The 22,581-nt window shown below is 42.5% G+C and overlaps 1 protein-coding gene and 1 long non-coding RNA gene across 4 annotated transcripts in view; one reads left to right on the top strand and one right to left on the bottom strand.

The window, feature by feature from the left end:
* Window positions 1–22,581, top strand: part of LOC141103379 (potassium channel subfamily T member 2) — a 2,416,326-nt gene that overhangs the window by 2,149,995 nt on the left and 243,750 nt on the right. The gene's annotated exons all lie outside the window — the stretch shown is intronic.
* On the bottom strand, window positions 14,513–15,553 carry LOC141103380 (uncharacterized). Its single transcript, XR_012235313.1, has 3 exons — window positions 15,235–15,553; window positions 14,958–15,102; window positions 14,513–14,796 (listed from the first exon to the last, which is right to left on the bottom strand). It is a non-coding gene; the product is annotated as an uncharacterized lncRNA (long non-coding RNA).

Here is a 22,581-nt window from a genome sequence, read left to right as displayed (position 1 = left end):
TTTAATGCAGGAAGTGGTCAGGAGTGACACCCCAGCGGCCCTATAGTCCATCGATGCCGAAAAGACCTTCGACAGAGTGAATTGGGGATTTATGGTTGAAACTTTGAAACATCTAGGAATCGGGGAGAGGATGATGAAATGGATTTTGTTCCTATATAGACATCCAAAGGTCAGAATTAGAGTAAATGGAACCCTGTCTTCTCCCCTTGAGTTATTTAATGGGACAAGACAGGGTTTCCCCCTGTCCCCGATCCTGTTTGTTATAACCCTGGAACCACTTTTAGCGGCGCTCCGCAAGAATGTAGATATTAAAGGAATCCGGGTGGGAGGAAGGGAATATAAAGTAACGGCATTTGCCAACGACTTACTTTGTTATATCACTTACCCTAGAACAACAATCCCCATGGCGCTCAAGGAGTTTGAGCGCTATGGAAGAGTGACAAACTTTAAAATAAATATGGGTAAGTCAGAGCTTTTAAATATATCGATTTCTATGCGTGAGCAGAAAGCAATCCAACCTATATTCCCTTTTGCATGGTGTGAGAGGGAGCTAAGGTACCTAGACATAAAATTAACACCGACTCCGAAGGATTTGTTTGCCGCTAACTATATTCCCTTACTCAATAAGATCAAGGACCTATTAGGCAGGATAAGGTACAGAGCTCTGTCGTGGATCGGTAGGATAAACGCGGTAAAAATGTTTGTCTTGCCCATGTTAATCTACACCTTCCAAATGATCCCAATAGCTCTCCCTTCTACTTTTTTTGATAAATTACAGTCTATAACTCTAAGGTTTATCTGGGCATGTAGGTGTCCTAGGATAGCATACGATACTTAGGTGAAGGATAAAAAAAAGGGAGGGTTGGGAGCCCCGGATTTTAAAAAGTATTATCAAGCTATTGTTATCTCTAGGGTTGCTAATTGGTTATATAGTAAACAAGAGAAAAGTTTGGTGAATATAGAAATTGCACAGAGTGGGGCTGATATAGAAAAATTTATATGGATTCCTCCACAATTTTGGGAGTTAGGACACGGTGTTAATTTTCTGACTAGGAACACATTTAAAATTTGGGATGGGTTAAGTAAGAGATTCCATTGGGATTATAATTCGCCATTGATATCATTATTGAATACTAATTATTTTCTACCGGGGAAGGAGGAGCACTTATATTTCACGAGGTGGGCGAAAAAAGATGTGATACAATTACAGGACGTGATGAGGGGAAACAGTTTGTACACTTACACAGAAATTACATGAGTATGGGGGAATAAACCACTAGACAAATGGAAGTATGCTCAGAAACAGCACTTTGCACAGTCACTACCACAACCATTGAGAGGAAGAGACCAACTAAGAGCAATAGAAAAATTATTAAGCACCCCCACTAGTGTGAAAGGTAGCATATCTAAATTCTACAGAGTACTAAGGGGGGAAGCGAGTAAAGGGCACCCTACTTTCCTGGGAGAAGTGGGAAAGAGAAATAGGGTACCTAAAAGACGAGGAACATAGATGTAAAATATTAAAGATGGTATACTCAACTGCAAGAGACTCCCAGACGCATGAAATGGCATATAAGGTGATAGCGAGGTGGTACAGGATGCTCCAGTGGGTGCACGAGTATGGTTCTGAGACCCCCCCCAACCTGTTGGAGGGGATGTGGGGCAGTCGGAACCTTTGCGCACCTTTGGTGGGAGTGCCCCAAAATGCAGTTGTATTGGGAGGAAATCTTGGGAGAAATCCGTCAAATAACGGGGGAGCAGGTTAACAAAAACCCATGGAAGTGTCTGTTCCACGATACGGAGAAAGAGATACCCCAATATAGCAAGTCAGTAGTCCCGTACCTCCTAAACGCAGCTAAAGCGCTGATCCCATGCTGCTGGAAGGGTCTGGAAGCCCCAAGGTTAAGGAAGTGGATAATAAGGGTGGAATGGGTAAGAGGTATGGAAGAATAATTCACCTGACGGAGGGCCTACAGGAAAAATACTATAGGACTTGGAAAGAGAGGGAGGGGGATAGGGAGGGGGGGTTCCCTTTTTTTTTGGGGGGGGGGGAGATATAAATATATATTTATATGTTTGGCAGACAAAAAATAATAAAAAAAAAAATTTAAGTTGAATTAATAAGAAGAAATGAAAATGTGAAAACAAAATACTCTTTGCCACAATGATGCAAAAACGAGAGGGGACATAGATGAATGACTCGGCTGAGTTAAATCTCTCTAAAGTGCTGCTGATGTGGTAAAAAAAAAAGTGTAACAAAATAAAATCCCTGATCACCCCCCCAGAGTAGTACAGTGTCATTATGGTGACACTGAACTGCTCTGATAAAAGTATGTAAAAAATATACAAAAACAAAATTTTAAAAAATGTTTAAAAAGTGGAATAAAAAAATATTTAATAATGTATTTATTTACCATACTGTCACCAGTCAGTATCCCTGATCATCACCACACCAGTCATATGTCAAAGCTGTACTGCACTGGTGACAATATATATATATATATATATATATATATATATATATATATATATATAAATAAATATTTAAATTCTTAATTTTCCAAAAATTTGGACAAAAAAGTACAACTTCAAAAAACACACCATGCCTCTTAGTAAACACCTCAAACTGTCTACTTTCCAAAAAGGGGGCTATTTGTACTATTCTACCATTTTAAGGGCCTCGAGAAATTAAATAGGCAGTCAGTACATCAGGACTGATCAGTTTTCAAATATATATACCAGACTGATCAATTTTCAAATATACAGGTGCATCTCAAAAAATTAGAATATCATCAAAAAGTTCATTTATTTCAGTAATTCAATTCAAAAAGTGAAACTCATATATTTTATATAGATGCGTTATACACAGAGTAATACATTTGAATGCATTTTTTTTTTTTATTTTGATGATTATGGCTTACAGATAGCGAAAAACCCAAAATTTGGTATCCCAGAAAATTGAAATATTGCATTAGACCAATAAAAAAAGTATTTTTAATACAGAAATGTTGGCTTACTGAAAGGTATGTCTATGTACCGTATAGTATATATGCACTTTATCAAAACCTGTTTATAAAGGAAGAATTGCGCTAGGTGCGTGATAAATAAAAGACATGTAAAAAAATTATTGAAATAAACCATGAAGGATATCCTGCAGCTAGGCACTATAACCCCGATATAGGGCACAAAGAGATAAATGTATAAATAAAAGTGCAGCGCCGGATAATAAACCAGTATTACAAGTGTATGTAATGTGTATGTTTACAATAATGTAAAATGTATTTATAATTGATTATGATCAGATAAAAAAACATCCAGTGAAAAAATAGTCCATACGTGATTATTGTGTTAGAAAAAATATGTGCATATTAAAATACAAAATGTGACAGCAAAAAATTAATAAGTGAAGGTGTCCCAACAAAAAAATACAGTACAGGACCCTGGGTCTGTGTTCTCCACCACTTGTGCCTGCCCTCACCTTTCAATAAACAATGGAGGCTTACCAGAAAGCCTGCGACCACCCTTCTCAGGGGGGTCAAATCAGGCTTTAGTAGAAACGGCAGGGACACTGTTAAGGACTCACTTCCCTCACGAGTGACCTGCTGGCATCAATAAGGAGTACCTTCCATAGCACACTCACAGGAGACAAGTGCTGCACAGCAGTGAATAACCACGGGGACAGGAGCTGCACACCGATGAATAGCCACTCCATACTCCTCAGCTTGCGCCTCGCTCCCCAACCAAGCCAGACACGCCTCCCCGTTGCTGGACGCTCCCACTCATCTGACAGACAAAACTAGGCAGACACTCCCCCTAGTTTTGTCTACCGCGCCAGTTTGTGATCTGCAGGATCTTCTAACCCAGGATATTTTTACTTTTGTTGGATTTGTGGACTCATTCAATAAATACCACAGTTTTACACTATGTGGCGATCTCCCTCTTCCTTTATATCACTTGCATGAGAGAACAAGGAAAAACCAGCAAGGCTGATTTCAATGCGATCTTCGTCTGCTTTCCATGGATGGATCCTCAATGGGGTGTGTGAATCCATGCTCTGCTAGGCTCCTGTAATGTGGAGTCTATCAATCCGGTAAGGGCACATCTTTTATACTTCACGGTGGAAGGTGCACTTTGGGTGTCTCTGCTATCCTTCATTCTAGGAATCAACGAGGAGTGTTTGGACACTTATATGGACACTTTTCTGGATTTATTATTCAGTTTTATTCATTAGACACTAGTGCGGCAATCTTTTGTTGTTTACTGTTGCATGATTGCCACCTGCTTCTTTTTTTGATTCATGATTATTTTTCACCTGCGCAGTTACTACATTTTCTTTTCTATTAATGGCTGTGTGTTGAGTTATTTTGAGGGGACAGCAAATTGACACTGTTATACAAGCTGTACACTCACTACTTTATATTGTAGCAAAGTGTCATTTCTTCAATGTTGTCACATGAAAAGATATAATAAAATATTTACAAAAATGTGAGGGGTGTACTCACTTTTGTGAGATGCTGTATATAGGAAAAAATGAAAAAACCCAGTGGTGATCAAATACCACCAAAAGAAGGCTCTATATGTGTGGAAAAAATTATCTAAATTTAATTTGCATACAGTGTTGCATGACCGTGCTATAGCCAGTTAACCACTTAAGCCCTGGACCATTTGGCTGCCCAAAGACCAGAGCACTTTTTGCGATTCGGCACTGTTTCGCTTTAATTGACAATTGCACGGTCGTACGACGTGGCTCCCAAACAAAATTGACGTCCTTTTTTCCTCACAAATAGAGCTTTCTTTTGGTAGTATTTGATCACCTATGAGGTTTTTATTTTTTGTGTTATAAAAAAAAAATAGCGACAATTTTGAAAAAAACGCATTATTTTTTACTTTTTGCTATAATAAATATCCCCCAAAAATATATAAAAAAACATTTTTTTTCCCTCTGTTTAGGCCAATACGTATTTTTCTATATATTTTTGGTAAAAAAAAAAAATCGCAATAAGAGTTTATTAATTGGTTTGCGCAAAAGTTATAGCATCTACAAAATAGGAGATAGTTTTATGGCATTTTTATTAATAATTTTTTCTTTTATTAGTAATGGCGGCGATCAGTGATTTTTATCGTGACTGCAACATTATGGCGGACAGATCGGACACTTTTGGCACAATTTTGGGACCATTCACAGTTATACATCGATCAGTACGATTAAAAATGCATTGATTACTGTGTAAATGTTACTGGCAGTGAAGGGGTTAACCACTAGGTGGCGCTGTAGGGGTTAAGTGTGTCCTAGGGAGTGATTCTAACTGTTGGGGGGAGGGGCTATGTGTGATACAACACTGATCACCGCTCCCGATTACAGGGAGCTGTGATCAGTGTCAGTGTCACTAGGTAGAACGGGGAAATGCTGGTTTACATCAGCATTTCCCCATTCTTCCTCTCTGTGAGACGATCGCGGGTATCCCCATGGGCATGGAGTCCACGGGACCCACAATTACACTTACGGAGGTCACTGCGCGTGCGCGCCCGCAAACCGCTTCTTAAAGGGCAGCGTACAGGTACGTTAATCTGCCTGTACGTGCCCTTCTGCCGACGTATATTGGCGTGAGCCGGTCAGCAAGCAGTTAAAGTAGAACAGTGCTGAATAGCAAAATATGGCCTGGTCATGAAGGGGGTAAAACCTTTTAGAGGTCAAATAGTTAACATTGAATTTACATGAGGTGACAATGTTTGTTTGTTTTTTTTAATTGGTGTCATGATGGCTGTAGTTTTATTTCGTATTCAATTTTTTTTTCTGTATCTGCCTCTGTATTTTAAGGGGAGTATTCAGATTCTGATAAGTACCACCCAGATGTCCACAACCACCAAACCAGGGAAGTAGGGATGAGGCTATTTTCCCCCATCAACATGGGGAGCCATGTATCTTGCAGAGGTCGAGGCTTTGTGTAGGTCTGGTATGGTTCAGAAGTGGGGAGGGAGGCACAAGCTGGTAAGGGATCCCTGGTTTCATTATTGAAAATTATTGCAAATTATCTGTAAATGTCCAGCCCACCTACCTTTGCTTGGCTCCCTCATCCCTAGTTGGCATGTTGATCAAATGACTTAAATCATTGTAAACTCAGTGATTTAGAGCAAGTATGCAAATCAGGAAATGTAATTGTTGTATGCTTGATCCAGATCAATAACTCAAAAGGTATTGAGGCTATTGCACAAGCAGGACAACCAAGCAACTATCATTTTCAGTAGGAAACCAACAGTGACAGCCTATATATTTATGCTCTGGGTATCCTTCAGGTAGAGTTACTATACTTTAGCGGGATTAAATGTCAACAGCAGGAAGAATACTGAATTTTAATTGGGCCATCGACTAAGTTTTATTCTTTAAATCCTAATGAAGCTTTATAAATAAATAATTTTAAAAAATGTAATTGTTTTATGAAAATGATCCACAATATATGGCATGTGGCTTTCTGAACCTGTTCATTCTCACATTTGTTTAGTAGATGATGGCAAGAATTACTGGAAAGGAAACCTAGGACGCAATTCCCTGGGTGCCATGGAATAGCAACTTCCTGCTACATGAAAAAGTTTGACGTGAATGTATAAGTGCCCGTTCACACTTGCCTGCACACTAAACCAGATCAGTTTAGCATGCAGGTAGTGGTTCATTTTGAAATGCAGAGCCGTGCGGCAAGGGGCAGTATGCCGTGCGTTTTTCCTCTTCATGTGGTCGCTTTTTTTTAACTTTATGTGAAGTGTACAAAGTGACATTCATGTCACTGTACAGCAGCATGGTACACTGTGCTTGCTATCTGGTATCATGCAGAGCCATCCAGAACGGTGAAATATTATGCAAACATGCTGCATAATATTTAACGGCTCTGGAACAATGTGAAAACAAAGTGTTCTGGTGTGAACATGACACACAGAAAACGACTATTTTCTGAGTGTAATTGCAGTAACCTGCGTTTATGCATGGGGAAAAAATGCAGGTAAAGGCACATAAGGTGAATGGGCCCAAAATGACAACAGTAATGTCAAATCAGTAGTTAATACTTGTAAATCCTCCCAGCAGATCTATTTTTTCATTTCCTATAAAAGGGTGAAAATAATTTGAACGTTTTGAAGTTGAATGGCACAGCAGCATTTTCATGTGTAGAGGGTAATCTTTGAAAGATATGTAGTTTTAAATTAGTTTTATGTAAGCAACAAACACATTAAAGTGAGAGTAAACTCCCTTGTATGATTTTTAGCTATAGGTAAGCCTATATTAACCCCCCTGGCGGTATTCCCGAGCCTGGCTCGGGGTGAGATTTTAGTACCAGAAGCGGTAACCCCGAGCCAGACTCGGGATCGCATCGCTGGATCCTGGAAGACGTGACTTACCTTGTCTCCAGGATCCCACGATGTTCTCCCACTGTGTTTGGCGGCCGGATCTTCGGCCCGATGCACTGTTTGCTCTGTGTGCCCTGGCTTCCGTTCCCTGCGAGTGTAGCGACGCAGGGGGTGGAACCGGCGACAAATTCAAAATGTATAAAGCACAAACACACTGACACATTGTAATCCTATTGGATTACATTACTAAATAAAATAAAATAAAGTTGACCTCAGATTGCCCCCCAGTGCTTTGTCCAGTGCCCCTGCCTGCAGTTTTACTGTACTTTGTGTCTGGAAACTGCAGAGCGACCATGGCATCAAAAAAGCGTGCTTCAACCTCAAAAGCGGCATATGACCTGCTGGAAAACAGCGACAGCGAGACAGAATCGCTTGCAGAAGTGAGTGATAGCGATTCATGGGGAAGTTCGTCATCAGGCACGGAAAGCGATTTCAGTGATGATCCTGCGACTGTGCCCAGCGATGTGCGGACTTGGTGCTCGATTGATTGCGGTACGGAGCACACAGCGCCCCCAATGTTCCCGTTTACCGGAGCGCCTGGTATCAAAGTGGAGGTTGAAGATGACAGCCCCTTGGGATACCTCCAACTCTTTTTGACTGATGAAGTCATAGAAAGAATTGTTACGGAGACAAACCGATACCAGGAGCAACAAGCTGCTATACCTTAGAGGTTTTCAAGGAGCAGAAAATGGGAACCAGTGACCAAGGAGGACATCTGGAAGTTTCTGGGCCTAATTATTCTCCAGGGAGTGGTGGGGAAACCCCTGCAAAAATGGTACTGGACAACCAACAAAATATTAGCCACTCCTTTTTTTGGCACCATCATGCCGGAATACAAATTTTCTCTCACAATGAAATATCTGCATTTTCAAAATAATGAAGAATTTGATGAGACTTCTCATCCAGCTCCAAAACTGAAAAAGATTTGGGACCTATTCAAATTATTCTGAAAAATTTCCAGCAGACCTATGTACCAGACAGAGACGTCAGTGTCGACGAAAGTCTAATGGCCTACAAAAGGAAGACTTAGCTGGATACAGTACATCGCATCTAAGAGAGCACGATTCGGCATAAAATTATTCATGCTCTGTGAAGCCAGCACTGGTTACATATGGAATTCGGTCCTTTACACTGGAAAAGGGACCAAATTCAATGACAGATTCAGTCAATATGGAATGGCAACCGCTTCTGTTCTCACTTTGATTGAGCCATTGCTGAATCAGGGGTACTGTGTAACCACAGATAATTTTTATACTTCTCCAGAACTCTATGAGTTCCTTCTACAACACAAGACGGATGCATACGGGACTGTTAGAGCTAACCGGCGTGACATGCCGCCAACCTTTGGCAATAAAAAGCTCAAGGCAGGAGAAATAGTTGCCTGGCAAAAAGGCAAAATGATGGCACTAAGATGGCGTGATAAAAAAGATGTGTGCCTAATGAGTACCATTCACAACACCTCTACTCTCATGGTACATACAAAACGTGGAAAAGACGTAATGAAACCTCAAGTCATGATGGACTACAACAACACTATGGGAGGTCTTGACAGAGCTGACCAGGCCATGACTTTTTATCCTGCTATGAGAAAGCAACAAAAAAAATATTACAAAAAAATCTTCAGGCATCTTCTTGAACAGTGCCTGTGGAATGCGTTCATTCTTCTAAAAAAAAAGAGTGACAGGCCTGTGGTTCATGCAGACTTAGTTTGGAAAGTTGCCGAACTCATTTTTCTCAAGTACCAAACACCAACCACTGTAAATCGATCTGGACATCATGCTGCTGGTGTTGTGAACCCGGAACGCCTGACAGGTCGACACTTTATGGACCACATTCCACCAACGGAAAAGAAGACAGCACCCACAAGGATGTGTGTGGTTTGCTGCTCTAAACGTGACGACACAGGAAGGAAAATCAGAAAAGAAACCTGGTTCTACTGTCCTGACTGTGATGTCGGACTTTGTGTTGTACCCTGTTTTAAAATTTTCCATACCCGAAATGTTTACTAAAGCAATATGACTACTAATATTGCACTCTTGGTTTGGGCAAAAAAAAGTCAGTGTTTTTGATTTATATTATTTACTAAATTTTATTGAATAAAAAGTATTATTACTATTATATTATTATTTGTTATTATTTATAGCTATTTATTATATTATAATTTATGATTTTGTGTTTCAAACTTTATCATACCCAGGATGTCTACTAGACTCTTGTTTGGACAGATTTCAGTGAGTTATTCCTAAGAATTACAGGCCTACAATATAAAACGCCACATTTCCATGCAAAAATAATGGTACCGCTTTCAGCACCTAAAATCCAAAATAATCATACCGCCAGGGAGGTTAAGGCTTGCCTATAGGTACAGTAAATATCTCCTAAACGTGCACCGTTTAGGAGATATTTACTTTTGATGCAGCTGGTGAATTCACCAGTGAATGCGCTCTCAAGGAGCATACCTGTGCCATTCCTTCAAAGCCGTGCCGTAAACAGTGACTCCCATGCGCATGCGTGCGAGTGACGCCATCGCCGGCTCGGCCATTCATATCGCTGAAGCGCGCAAACATGGAAGGCAGATCAGGTGAAGATGGAAGCACCTTTAATGGTGACAGGTTGCCGCTGGAAGACTTCGTTTTCAAGTAAGTATGCATTGCATATTAACACATTATGACTTTGCTACAATGTAAAGTAGTGAGTGTACAGCTTGCTGTCCCCTCAAAATAACTCAACACACAGCCATTAATGTCTAAACTGCTGGCAACAAAAGTGAGTACACCCCTAAGTGAAAATGTCCAAATTGTCAATATTTTGTGGGGCCATCATTATTTTCCAGCACTGCCTTAACCCTCTTGGGCATGGAATTCACCAGAGCTTCACAGGTTGCCACTGGAGTCCTCTTCCACTCCTCCATGATGACATCACAGAGCTGGTGGATGTTAGAGACCTTGCGCTCCTCCACCTTACGTTTGAGGATGCCCCACAGATGTTCAATAGGGTTTAGGTCTGGAGACATGCTTGGCCAGACCATCACCTTTACCCTCAGCTTCTTTAGCAAGGCAGTGGTCATTTTGGAGGTGTGTTTGGGGTTGTTATCATGTTAGAATACTGCCCTGCGGCCCAGTCTGCTTCAGTATGTCACAGTACATGTTGGCATTCATGGTTCCCTCAATGAACTGTAGCTCCCCAGTGCCGGCAGCACTCATGCAGCCCCAGACCATGACACTCCCACCAGCATGCTTGACTGTAGGCAAGACACACTTTTCTTTGTACTCCTTACCTGGTTGCCACCACACACACTTGAAAGCATATGAACCAAATAAGTTTATATTGGTCTCATCAGACACAAGACATGGTTCCGGTAATCTATGTCCTTAGTCTGCTTGTCTCAGCAAACTGTTTGCGGGCTTTCTTGTGCATCATCTTTAGAGGAGGCTTCCTTCTGGGATGACAGCTATGCAGATCAATTTGATGCAGTGTGCGGCGTATGGTCTGAGCACTGACAGGCTGACCCCCACCCCCCCACCTCTTCAACCACTGCAGCAATGCTGGCAGCACTTAGACGTCTATTTCCCAAAGACAACCTCTGGATATGACGCTGAGCACGTGCACTCAATTTCTTTGGTCGGCCATGGCGAGACCTGTTATGAGTGGAACCTGTCCTGTTAAACTGCACTATGATCTTGACCACCGTGCTTTAGCTCAGTTTCAGGGTCTTGGCAATCTTCTTATAGCCTAGGCCATCTTTTTGTAGAGCAACAACTCTTTTTTCAGATTCTCAGAGAGTTCTTTGCCATGAGGTGCCATTTTGTACTTCCAGTGACCAGTATGAGAGAGTGAGAGTGATAACACCAAATTTAACACACCTGCTCTCCATTCACACATGAGACCTTGTAACACTAACGAGTCACATGACACCGGCGAGGGAAAATGGCTAATTGGGACCAATTTGGACATTTTCACTTAGGGGTGTACTCACTTTTGTTGCCAGTGGTTTAGACATTAATGGCTGTGTGTTGAGTTATTTTGAGGGGACAGCAAATTTACACTGTTATACAAGCTGTACACTCACTACTTTACATTGTAGCAAAGTGTAATTTCTTCAGTGTTGTCACATAAAAAGATAGAATAAAATATTTTTAAAAATGTGAGAGGTATACTCACTTTTGTGAGAAACTGTGTGTATTATATATATATATATATATATATATATATATATATATACACATATACATATACATACATATACATACATACATACATACACAAAATAATTCTCCAAAAATGAGTAAAACAGTCACATTTTTAAGATATGTGAATAACCCACCTTATCCAAGCGCTGCACATAACTGAGCTGCTTGGAAAGTTGGGTATTCCTTTTTTTTACTTTTTTTTTTGTCTTGTTATCTACGTTGTCATAACAACGGGTGGGACCTTCCTCCGTCACTGCCCGTTGTTATGGCAACATTACAAACAATTGGTGCTACGGCCGCAGTTGAACCCCAGCATGCACCTCTCCATGCAAATTCAAGGAAGCGAACACGATTGGGCTTCACATGCCCACAATAATAATGAGGATTGCAATATTACAGTAAGGATTATATATCTTTGAATAATCTATTAAGAACATTGTGTACTCTTATTTAAATTATGTTAAAAATAATACTAGGATAAAAAAAAAAAAATAATCGCCAGAACGCCGCTTTAAACTGCCTGGTGCCTATTTTTTTTTTTAAAATGCAGTTGACTACAGCTTTAAAGCTCAGCTTCAGTTAACACCTTTTAAACAGCAACAGTTTTTGTTTCTGTAGCGCCCACCTACTTAGGTGTGTGCTAAAAGGTTAGAGAGGTTTAGAGTTAAGTGTAAATTTCAGGCATTACCCTCTTTGGTTTAAGCCTGGCTGGGCTTGATTTATTGGGGAGGAATGATAGTGTAGGATGGGGGGGTGACCACCTGCATTCTGCTAAAGTGACGCCTAGTCTGACCAGTGAGAGGTGCTGGAGCACAGGTCGATTTGATGCAGGATGTAGTTAGTGATATAGGTCACTCTTAGCCTATCGTTAATTTGTATGGGCAGGGGCTAACAGGCCTATATAACTGTGGGTCACATGCTTCCTGGCGTGCTTGCTGATGGAAGAGGACAGCAAAGGAGTACAGAATGTTTGAAGCTGGTGCAGGGTGTTGAGGATAACCTGTGGGAATTCCTAACAGCCGGTCCGGGAACTCTATTCTGTGCGGTTGGGAAGTAGTGGTGAACAGGAGGGAGAAGATTTGCAGTCCATTACAGGAACCAAGTGATTAAGGCAGCTCATATTTCTAGAAGATTTGTTTCATATTCTTTCTGCAACGTGCTATGGGAAGGAATAAAGTTCTTGTTCTTTATTTAAGACTTGTTGTGGTGTGTTCAATGCATGGAAGTGGGGGGGAACAAACTATTAGCAGCTCCTACAGGAGTAGTGCGCTTCATGGAGGTCCCACCGAGATTTTACCTTTTTCAGCCAGTCTGTTACCTTTAGCAAACGTGCATACAGTAACCGGCATCGCCATTGTTTATTAAAAATTTTCCTGCAATACAGATGGAAATGTGGAGAGAGTTGTGGGTGTCGCTGTTGCCCTTGGAAACATGGACATTGGGTGGTGTGGCGCCGGAGAGTATACAGGGACTATTTCTTCTACAGTAGGGACATCGCAAGGAAGCATTTTCACTGTAAAATCAGTTGTTGTAAAAGCTGCAGTTCTATTGTGCCTGCTGACAGGGGTCGCTGGTTCGCACAATGGAAATTAAGAGTTACAGAGAGGAGGGGGTGGAGTTACGCCCCAGAGGAAAGTTCTCCAGCGTCACACACGGTGTGCGCTCAGCAGTGAAAGATGGCACGGAGCTTTAACCGCTCGCCAGCCATGTAACAAAACACTGAACAGCAGGAACGTATTCTCGTTGACACTGGCATCCGCCTGGAAGTTACCGGTGGGCTAGCGCTAGGAGTAGTGAATGTAGTGGAGAGACTATGCTTGATTTGTCCTGGTTGCCAGAAACCCACCATGGGAGTCACCGCCTGGGCCCGCTGTGGCCGCTGCAGCATGCAGCTTACGCGGCTGGGATCTGATCAGCAGGAGGTGAGCTATTACTACGTGGACAGCACCAACGGACTCTGCACACCGCAAGCCTCAAACCTCCGGAGGGCCAGAGAGGGCCGAGATACTAGAGGGAGTGCAGCGGAGAAACTCCGTCCAGAGTCCTTCATAACGGAAACGCCGGAGGTCCAGGTAGGATCCAAAGGGGAGGCCTGTGGTCTGGTTGGGGCTCCAGGGGTTGCTAGAGTAATTGACCAAGCCCCAAGATGTTCCCTTGAAATGCCGACCGTTACAAGTAAGCTCCTTGTTGAACCTGTCCAGAGGGAGCCATTGGATGGAGAAGGCGATATTTCAGGTGAGCTGGGCAGGGGAAGCAAGGACCGGGCCATAGATTGGGGTTCTCCAGAAGTTCTGGAAAGGTATGGATCTCTTGAACATTTGTTCGTTTGGTCTTCTCCAGAAGAAGGTGGTTCCAGTGATGAGGAATGGTATGTGGAGAGCTCCACATCTCTAAGTGCTACCTCCAGGGCTCCGGAAAGTATTGCCACCTTCCCAGTTCCCCCAACACCCCAAAATAAGACGTCCATGGGCGCATTGCTTACCGAAAAGTGTACCTTTCCACAAAAGGCTGACAGGGCCTCTCACTCTGTTGTTCTGCCAGAGCGGGGAAGGCCCAAGGAACTACCGAGACTGTCCCGTTTCCAAAGGGACATACAGAAAAGAGTTGCTCACAATTGGGGACTTGAATATCCTTATGTGCCAGACAAAGTCATGGACATTATTGAAGCTTCTTGGGAAGGATGGGAGCAGGACCTTGTCTAGGATTACCTACATGTCCCAATTTCACAAAGAACCCCTGACCATAACTTATGGGTGAGATTTCAGGATATTTCTAGGGAATGGAGGCAAGGAAGAGCTATATACAAAGACAGAGTGATGGTGCAGAAACCTGGACAACACACGAAATCATTTACATAAATGTATGACTCAGAGGGTTGGCCGTGTCATTGCCAGCATCCCTTGTAATTTTTAGAACTAGATGTGTACCTCAAAATGGGATTTTAAGGGCAATGCAGAAATTGGCAGTGTTGAATTATAGTTAAAAAGAAGTTTATTGATACAAAAACGAATAAGATATACATGAACATACACATTGATCTAGTTAAGAATAATTATAAAAACATCAGATATATGGAAACATATGATGCATCCTACTGCTAGTTACAAGTACCACCCCCGATAGGTGTGATGGCGTCCTGATAGCAGATTTCCAACGCGTTTCAACTTATTGTAAGGATAAAGTCTTCCTCAGGGAGGGACTGCATCACATTCTAAAATTTTAAGTAACAGCATGATTATTGGTATATACTTAAATATTTGTTTGTTACCTATATCTACAGAAATCGCATTGCAACAGAAAAGTATTATATGCGACTTACATTTGCGACTACAGAAATCGCATTACAACAGAAAAGTATTATATGCAACTTACATTTGCATTTAACTGTGAAAAATCGCTTTCCCAGTGCTGGCAGGGGTCCTAACACGTGATTGTCAATGCTGCTCAAATATCCTCTACGGGATGGCCTGGTATATTGTGAAGAAACCAGTATTTGGCAGTCGTGATAATTAAACAACTGAAAAACATGAAGGTATAAGGGAAATGCTAAGAAATTGAACATCAAAAAGGTCAAAGAATGGAAATAATGGTGATTCGTAGGGGAAATAAGGTTCCCCAGGGCCATCATAGAGTAAAAGAGATCAAATACCTTAAATTGATTGTGTCAGGTGTATTGTTCCAAGTGGCAGGGAGCTCTGGTCCTGGAGTACCTCTCTGTAACAAAGCCAGTTGTGGAATGCTGCCTGTGGCCATCCCTGGCGTCCTAATATATGGGGTGTGGGCGTGGCTAAGTGATGGGCGTAGCCCTATTCTAGGTAGAGTCTCACATTCATTGGTGGTGCAGTGGAGGGGGTGCGACTTCAATTGGCTGCTGTCACTGTTTAGAGGAAGCACCTTTGTACAATGTATTGAGGGGAAGCGTCCAGAAGCTTCCCTGTTGTCTAGGTAGCAGACGCTTGGACCTCCTCCAAAAAAAAAAAAAAAGTATCAGACTATGCACAGCGGTGTATGGGGTACTGTTCTATGCTGATGTCATAGATGTCACCAAGATATACAGTGACAAGTATGACAAAAAGTAGCAGGGGGGGAGACTGGAACAAGGTCCTCCTCCAGCGTGAAATGCGCTGGATAAGGTACCTTAGGGCCACTACCCCCCCAGGCCTAAATGAAACCGAAAGTTAAGGTATTTGATCTCTTTTACTCTATGATGGCCCTGGGGAACCTTATTTCCCCTACGAATCACCATTATTTCCATTCTTTGACCTTTTTGATGTTCAATTTCTTAGCATTTCCCTTATACCTTCATGTTTTTCAGTTGTTTAATTATCACGACTGCCAAATACTGGTTTCTTCACAATATACCAGGCCATCCCGTAGAGGATATTTGAGCAGCATTGACAATCACGTGTTAGGACCCCTGCCAGCACTGGGAAAGCGATTTTTCACAGTTAAATGCAAATGTAAGTCGCATATAATACTTTTCTGTTGTAATGCGATTTCTGTAGTCGCAAATGTAAGTCGCATATAATACTTTTCTGTTGCAATGCGATTTCTGTAGATATAGGTAACAAACAAATATTTAAGTATATACCAATAATCATGCTGTTACTTAAAATTTTAGAATGTGATGCAGTCCCTCCCTGAGGAAGACTTTATCCTTACAATAAGTTGAAATGCGTTGGAAATCTGCTATCAGGACGCCATCACACCTATCGGGGGTGGTACTTGTAACTAGCAGTAGGATGCATCATATGTTTCCATATATCTGATGTTTTTATAATTATTCTTAACTAGATCAATGTGTATGTTCATGTATATCTTATTCGTTTTTGTATCAATAAACTTCTTTTTAACTATAATTCAACACTGCCAATTTCTGCATTGCCCTTAAAATCCCATTTTGAGGTACACATCTAGTTTCAAAAAACACACCAAATCATATTCTGTTTCGGTCAGAGGGGAAGGGGACATACGTCGAAGGTTACCGGACCCTCGGTATTACCTGTAGGGTGTTTGTCACAGGTATGTCGGACAAATCCTTTAACTGCAAGTGAGCAGACGGGTTAGGGTGGGCTATCCCATGAACTTCCTTTGCAGAGCAACAGTACCAGTGCCTGCTTGGCCAGCATGGACACTATCCCTCTGTTGTCTCTGTCGTTCCCTTTGTTTGTTTCTACAGTTAAAGTTATGAACTCTCAGTTGGAGTCACTTAGAAAGTATGTGGCTCATGGACTAGAATGCACTTGACCTGGCGTGGCTACTCAGGGACTGTCCTGCAGGAGTCCTCAGACTCCTTTTGAGGGGACAGTTGTCCTAGTAGGTTCACACATGCCAAAAACATATTTGTATAGTTAGCATAAAGGATAGGATGCTTTTGTTTTTTTTTTACAGGTATCATGGAGATGATCGCTAGAAGAATACAGAAGAAGTTGGAGAAATCAAAGCATTACTCTTTCGGGAGTAGTGGCTTGATTTTTTTTGTATGAGACCTAGTGGTAGGGAATGTTAGTTTAGATAATTTATTATGGAAACTGTAAATAAGGTAATGTGTTTTCTTTTGTAACGTTTTGCAACACGTGCACTACACCTCTCACCTGGACATATGAGATGCCTTGTGTCAGGTAGGGAAACTGTTCTCCAGATGTGGAATCCTTTCTACAACTGGGGACAGTTGTGGTTTTAGGAGGGGGTGTACGTAGCGCCCACCTACTTAGGTGTGTGCTAAAAGGTTAGAGAGGTTTAGAGTTAAGTGTAAATTTCAGGTATTACCCTCTTTGGTTTAAGCCTGGCTGGGTTTGATTTATTGGGGAGGAATGATAGTGTAGGATGGGGGGGTGACCACCTGCATTCTGCTAAAGTGACGCCTAGTCTGACCAGTGAGAGGTGCTGGAGGACAGGTCGATTTGATACAGGATGTAGTTGGTGATATAGGTCACTCTTAGCCTATCGTTAATTTGTATGGGCAGGGGCTAACAGGCCTATATAACTGTGGGTCACATGCTTCCTGGCGTGCTTGCTGATGGGAAGAGGACAGCAAAGGAGTACAGAATGTAGAAGCTGGTGCAGCTTAAGAACTCTCCCCTCCGGGGAGAGGAACCTGCCTTAACAGGAGTAGAGCTGGAGGAAACAACTGTGGGAATCTGCAATATCTAAAAGGAGAGGCTGCTACCCCCAACAGAGGAAAAGAATTGGGAGAGGACCTTCTTTTGGCAAACATGGATGGTCGCGCAAATGTACACGTGAGTGCATACCCAGAGAAGCAGTTCTCTTCATAGGCTGAGGGTGTTGAGGATCACCTGTGGGAATTCCTAACAGCTGGCCCGGGAACTCTATTCGGAGTATTGTTCTTGGGACTTAAACTGAAAATGCTGTGCGGTTGGGAAGTAGTGGTGAACAGGAGGGAGAAGATTTGCAGTCCATTACAGGAACCAAGTGATTAAGGCAGCTCATACTTCTAGAAGATTTGTTCCATATTCTTTCTGCAACGTGCTATGGGAAGGAATAAAGTTCTTGATCTTTGTTTAAGACTGGTTGCGGTGTGTTCAATGCATGGAAGTGGGGGGTAATGGAACCAATTGGTGGAAAGGAACAAACTATTAGCAGCTAACATGGGAATAGTGCGCTTCATTTCTTTCGGAAAAAAAAGGTTAAAACCATGTTAGTAAAAGTGGACCATTGCAAGCACCTTTATCAGTGTTTATAAGTAAAGAGATATGCAGCTTGACCTCTCAGTGTGCTCCACATCCAAAATTCAGTGTATGGAATAACTTTTTTCTAGGGCATGTTGTAGATGAGGTTTGCTGGTGCTCACCAATAATCCCTTATTACAAAAGCACATAATACAAACAGTATAAAAGCTAATGCATTTCTGCCTTCACCACCTTAGCTGTAGCTCACAAAGTCTGTGAAGATAGAAACACATCAGTGGTTATGCTGTCTGTATTAAGTGTTTTTTTAATGAAGGATTATTGATGGAGAGGTCTGAGTGCCTGTAAATGCTCCCCGTTCTGCATACCAATACGCATAGGTGGCATACAGGGTTTGGAGACCAGCAAAAATCAATGTAAACATATTGTGTACAAAAAACAAAAGTACTCAACCCAAGAGCATTCAAGGAAGTATGTGTGCCTTCCCTGCCTGGAAGTTGCAGAGAGCACTGATACTGAAGAGGAAAGATGAGGATGAAAGGGGGAGTATGCATATGGCTATCAGAATATTTAGATACAATAAATAACAAGAAAACATTTTTAGATAGAGTTAATAAAAATGTAACCAATGTTTAATAAATGATCAAGGTTTGAATACTACTTGAAGTCATAGGGGTGTATTTACAAAAAACTTCACTTAGCAATTGCAGCAGCAGTGAAAGTGAATACACACCGAATGGGGGCAAAGACAAATGTCATTAGGCTATTTCCTTTGCTGGACTAGATAGCACTAATTTCATTGGCCAAATATAAGTATTTCCATTTTAAAGCAATGAAAAACATTCGTCCAGCATAGGAAGTATCCTCATAACATCTTTGGCCCCATTCACACAGAGAACATGTACATGCACTTTTATGGGGCAAATTGCTATGAAATGTTTTTATAAATATTCCACGAGTGTCTTTATTTTTGCTTTACTATGTTTCTGCTGGCAACTCTGTTTAGCTGGCTGTCTGGGTTGCAAGGCAAAAGCTGAAGGAGGAAAATATCACTGCAGTGACACAGCTGAAGGAAAGCTGAAACAGAAAATTGGATTTATTCTTCATACTTACCTGTAAAATCCATTTCTTTGAGTACATCACGGGACACAGAGCAGCCATGTACATTACTACCTGGGTTATGCGCCACCTATAGGTGAGTGGACACTGGTAGAATAACCAAAAACAGGAAGTGATCCCCTATAAAACCCCTCACATACAGGAAGTAATCCAGTTTTGTAGCAAGCAATGAACTCCCAAAAAGAGAGGGGGAGGGGCCTCTGTGTCCTGTGATGTACTCAAAGAAATGGATTTTACAGGTAAATATGAAGAAAAAATCAAATTTTCTTTCTCGCACATCACGGGACACAGAGCAGCCATATATATTACTACCTGGGATGTCCCAGAGCAATAGCTTTGAGGGGAGGGAGACACACTGTATAAAAGCAGCTTTAGATGTATACAGCAGCCCGCAAGACACTACGGCCAAAAGCCGAGTCCTCTGCTGCCTTAACATCCACCTGATAAAATCTTGTGAACATATGTACCGAAGACCAAGTAGCGGCCTTGCATATCTGCGCCACTGACGCCTTGTGGCGAAAAGTCCAGGAGGTTCCAACACCCCTGGTAGAATGAGCTCCAACCTCAAAGGGAGGAGCTTTTCCTTTCAGGCCATAGGCCTGAGTGATTAATTGGTGAATCCAAAGTGAAATAGATGCCTTAAAAGCTGCCTGACCCCTCTTGGGGCCTTCCGGCAAAACAAAAAATGCATCAGAACTTCTGATGCTTGCCGACCTTTCCAGGTAGACTCTGACCGCCCACACCACATCCAAAAGATGCAACTGCTTCTCTTCTGGCAAGCCAGGCTGAGAGAAAAAAGAAGGTAGAACAATGTCCTGATTTAAATGAAATTCAGAAACTACCTTAGGCAAAAAGGATGGAACAGGATGTAGCACTACTTTATCATGGTGCAAAATCAAATACGGCTCCTTACAGGAAAGGGCCGCCAATTCGGAAACTCTTCTAGCTGAGGTAATTGCAAAAAGAACAGCCAACTTCCATGTCAAAAGAACAAAATTTCATTGATTGGTTTCAAAAGGCTGCTCTTGTAGCACCGACAAAACCAAATTTAAATCCCAAGGGCAAAGAGGTGATTTAACAGGAGACAATAAGTGAGTAACTCCCTGAAGAAAAATCCGGACCGGGGAATGTGAAGCCAAAGGCTTCTGGAAGTACACTGATAAGGCTGAAACATGTCCTTTAATTGTTGTCAAGGCTAATCTTTTATCTAAGCCTGACTGAAGAAAAAGAGAAAATTCTCTCCACCAAATATCTGCAAAGATGCCAAATTCTGGCATCACACCACGCAATGTAAGCCTTCCAAACCCTGTGATAAACCTTCCTGGTGACCGCCTTCCTGGCATTCACCAATGTAGTTACCACTGGTCCTGAGATACAATGATCTCCTAGCACCCTGGCTTCAAAAGCCACGCCATCAAATTCAGCAAGCGTAAATTCGGGTGGAATATAGGCCCCTGTGACAGTAGATCGAGCCTGAGCAGAAGTGTCCAAGGCTTGTCTACTGCTAATCTCACTACCTCCGGATACCAAGCCCTCCTGGTCCAGGCCGGAGCTACCAGAATGACTGTTGTCATCTCTTCTCAGATCCTGCGCAAGAGATGTGACAGAAGAGGAATCGGGGGAATGCATAAATCAAAGACTACTAAATCCAGGGAACTACCAGAGCATCTATACCGATCGCAAGTGGGTCTCTTACTCTGGATACAAACTGCTGAATCTTGCAGATGAACCTGGATGCCAGCAGGTCTACATCCGGTGTACCCCACCACTGGCAAATCTGCATAAACACCTGTGGGTGCAGAGACCATTCTCCTGGATGTATCTGTTGGCGGATGAGATCCGCTTTTCAGTTTTCTACCCCCGGAATGTGGACAACAGACAGCACTGGCATATGCCTTTCTGCCCATAATAACACATGACTGACCTCCATGTGGGCCAGGTGACTCTTGGTGCCACCCCGATAGTTGACATAGACCACAGCCGTGGCATTGTCAATTTGCACCCTTACCGGGTGACCCTGTAACTTTGACGTCCAATAATTCAGCGCAAGGCGTATTGCCCGCAGCTCTAGTAGATTGATGGGCAATCCCTGTTCCTTCAGAGTCCATTTCTCCTGGACTGTGGAACTTTCTATGACTGCGCCCCAGCCGGAAAGACTGCCATCTGTGATCACTCCCTTCCACGACAGTGGAAGAAAAGATCTTCCTTGTACCAGATTCGGGTCTACTAACCACCAGACGAGACTTCCTCGAGCCTTGGGGGTTATGATCATGCAGACAGAATGTTCTGCTGCAATGCCCTGGAATGGAACTGGGCATACAGAATTGCCTCGAATGAGGAAACCATCCTTCCCAGAAGACTCCTACAGAGTCGGACAGACAGGAGTCTCTTTCGGCTTACCTGCCAAACCTGATCCTTTAGGGCCTTGACCCTTCATGTTTCTTATCAAAACTTGCAGTGATTGATCTCTGAGCAGGAGATTTTCTAAGTAGCCTGCAATCAAGATCCCTCGAGATCTTAGAATACTCAGTACGGGTGCCAGGATCTTTGTGAAGACCCGGGGTGCGGTTGCGAGCCCAAAGGGCAGAGCCACAAACTGAAAATGTTGTTCCTCTTTGACAAAGCGCAAAAGCATTTGATGAGGTTGAAATACTGGCACATGCAGGTATGCATCCCTGATGTCTATGGATGCCAGAAAATCTCCTTCTTGGAGAGAGGTCATGACAGAGCGAACTGATTCCATTCGAAAGGGCCGCACTGAGAGATAATAGTTTAGTGTTCTTAGATCCAGAATTGGTCTTATGTCGCCATTTGGCTTTGGAACCGTGAACAGATTCAAATAAAACCCTGCTCCCCTTTCGGGAACTGGGACCTCCATGATCACCCTCTGCTGCCTTAAATGGTCTAGTGCTTGGAGTAATAAGCCCTTTCTTGAAAGGTCCATGGGAACGCTGGACCTCACAAATCTTTGAGGAGGGTAACAGTGTAATTCCAGTCTGTACCCCTGAGACACTGTGGAGATGACCCACCTGTCCTGAATTAGTGTTTCCCACAATCCCGCAAACTGTGGTAACCTTCCCCCCACCCGCAGGAGAGGGGGCGTCCCTTCACAAGGAAGGTTTGGTGCCAGCATTAGCTGATTTTTAGACCCGTGGCCTCTTTTGGCTCTGGCCTTGCTGTTTATCTTTGGCAGCAGCTCCCTGGTGCTGTCGGAGCTGCCTAGGGCCTGA

Source organism: Aquarana catesbeiana, linkage group LG07, assembly GCF_042186555.1.
Source record: "Aquarana catesbeiana isolate 2022-GZ linkage group LG07, ASM4218655v1, whole genome shotgun sequence".
Classification (NCBI taxonomy): domain Eukaryota; kingdom Metazoa; phylum Chordata; class Amphibia; order Anura; family Ranidae; genus Aquarana; species Aquarana catesbeiana.
Note: the sequence above shows the minus strand (reverse complement) of the source record. Positions and strands in the feature narration are given on the sequence as shown.